This window comes from Schistocerca serialis, chromosome 3 (genome assembly GCF_023864345.2).
Source record: "Schistocerca serialis cubense isolate TAMUIC-IGC-003099 chromosome 3, iqSchSeri2.2, whole genome shotgun sequence".
Lineage (NCBI taxonomy): Eukaryota > Metazoa > Arthropoda > Insecta > Orthoptera > Acrididae > Schistocerca > Schistocerca serialis.
Window position 1 is genome coordinate 693,540,626 of NC_064640.1, and position 2,684 is coordinate 693,543,309.

A 2,684-nucleotide genomic window follows, 5' to 3' on the forward strand; every position below is an offset into this window, starting at 1 on the left:
AACTGTGTGCCCGACCGAGACTCGAACTCAGGACCTTTGCTTTTGGCGGGCAAGTGCTCTACCAACTGAGCTACCGAAGCACGACTCACGCCCGGTACTCACAGCCTTACTTCTGCCAGTACCTCGTCTCCTACCTTCCAGACTTTACAGAAGCTCTCCTGCCAGTACCTCGTCTCCTACCTTCCAGACTTTACAGAAGCTCTCCTGCAGAAGTAAGGCTGTGAGTACCGGGCGTGAGTCATGCTTCGGTAGCTCAGTTGGTAGAGCACTTGCCCGTGAAAGGCAAAGGTCCCGAGTTCGAGTCTCGGTCGGGCACACAGTTTTAATCTGCCAGGAAGTTTCATATCAGCGCACACTCCGCTGCAGAGTGAAAATCTCATTCTGGAAACATCCCCCAGGCTGTGGCTAAGCCATGTCTCCGCAATATCCTTTCTTTAAGGAGTGCTAGTTCTGCAAGGTTCGCAGGAGAGCTTCTGTAAAGTTTGGAAGGTAGGAGACGAGGTACTGGCAGAAGTAAGGCTGTGAGTACCGGGCGTGAGTCGTGCTTCGGTAGCTCAGTTGGTAGAGCACTTGCCCACGAAAGGCAAAGGTCCTGAGTTCGAGTCTTGGTCGGGCACACAGTTTTAATCTGCCAGGAAGTTTCAAAATCAGTCTTGAAAATACACTGCAGAATAGTTCTTCTTCAGATTTTGTAGTGAATAACTTAAAAAGTATGTACACTATAAAGGACAGTCAGAAAGTAGTGACCTAAAATAACTAAATAAGGAAAAGTTTGCTGTAGCATTCCATTTTTTTAACATGAAATACACTGAGGTGACAAGTCATTGTATAGCAAGATGTACATGCACAGACGGTGTCGTTTGCACTAAGGTGAGTCATGTGAAACTGTTTCTGACATGATTCTGGCCACATGATGAGAATTAACAGACTTTTAACATGGAATGGTAGTTGGAGCTAGAAGTGTGGAGACATTCAATTTCAGAAATCATCAGCGAATTCAATATTCCAAGATAAAAAGAGTCAAGAGAGTGAATACCAAATTTCAGGCATTACCCCTTATCATAGACAATATAGTGCTATGTATCATCTCACAGATCATTATCATTATTTTTATTATTTAATATTGTGATACTTAAGATTTCTTTTACACATAAAACCTCTTGCTGTTATCAAGTGCAAGTGTCATTCCCCTTAAGTACACTGTTGACACTATTGTAGTACATTAAAGAAAAAACAGAAGCAAACAGTGTCCAAACAGGCCTTGAAGGCCGAATGGTACCAACTGGCCACTGTGACATCCTCAGCCCACAGGCGTCACCAGATATAGATGCAGAGGAGCATGTGGTCAGCACACCACCCTCTCGGCCATTGTCAGTTTGCTTGCCTCACAAAGGCTGAGTCCACCCCACTTACCAACAGCACTCAGCAGACATGGACAGTGACCCATCCAAGTGCTTAACTTCGGTGATTTGATGGTAACCGGTGTTACCACTGCAACAAGACTATTGGTCAGTACATTATACAGATAATACTATTTTCCTCCTAAAGAGAAATTAGCAACGCATTTGGATGTCTTCTTACAATTTTAAAGCTTCAATAGTTTCATTTTCAACAGAGAACATCAATGCATAAAATTTGCTGAATTAACAAATACCACACTGAATAGTGCATGCTACAACCAGTTAGTACAAGTAACGATTTTAGTAATTCTGACTTAGTTCATTTGCTTATATTGTCATGAAGTACAACTTACTAAATACACTGAATTTATAAACAATCAACATCTAGAGTTTTGGCTGTTCAAAGGCACTGACTGTATCCATTTATTTAAAAAACAGCTATATCTGATTAAACAAATTGTGATTGGAAATTTGCTGCAAAGTGAAAAGGTGATTGTGACCATTAAAGATGAAGTGGCACAAATTTGTTTCATGATGAGTGGTTAAGGGAGGAGACATTAAACATGAGAGATCTTGGCCATTTGATTGGCAAATACTGTGGTGCTGCGCATACAGGCTGCAATTTAACCCTTTTGTGGGCAAAATAAATGAGAAAGAAAATCAAATTGTGTTAATTGTAATATAACATTGCACTTAATAACAATATGAAGGGAAAAGATAGCTACTCACCACATGGAGATGGTGTTCGGTCGCAGATAGACACAATGAAAAATAACACTAAAAACATTTAAGCTTTGGACAAAGTCCTTCCTCAGAAGTAGAACTCTTACACATTCACACAATAACAACATCAACAACAACAACAACTCACACACACACATGGCTATTGTCTCCAGGCACTAAGTGTAGCTGGTACAATCAAGAAATAAATATTACGTAAATTGAAGATGGAGGAGGGAGAAAGGCAAGGGACTATTGATGTCAGCAGCACAGGGACTTTATGCAGAATTGCAGCGACAAGTGAAAATGTGTGCCAGACCAGGATTTGAACCTGGGATCTCCTGTTCACTCAGCAGTTGCATTAACCACTGCACCACCTGGACACAGTCTTCATTGCAATTGTGCAGACTATCTTAGCACACACCTCAGCTGATCCACATTCCCACCTAGTGACACCTATCCACAATCCTTGTCAATGTCCTCAATGCTCACTAGTTTGAGATTCCTGCAGGAGATTGGACATAATTGTGCATCCCTACTGAAGAGGGTTGATTCATTGTCTAT

General features: G+C 41.6%; 1 non-coding gene across 1 annotated transcript; it reads left to right on the forward strand.

Annotated features, from left to right (window-relative positions):
* The first annotated feature begins 241 nt into the window (after positions 1-241).
* Positions 242-316, forward strand: Trnas-uga (transfer RNA serine (anticodon UGA)). The gene has a single exon. It is a non-coding gene; the product is annotated as a tRNA-Ser (tRNA).
* Positions 317-2,684: the final 2,368 nt, after the last annotated feature.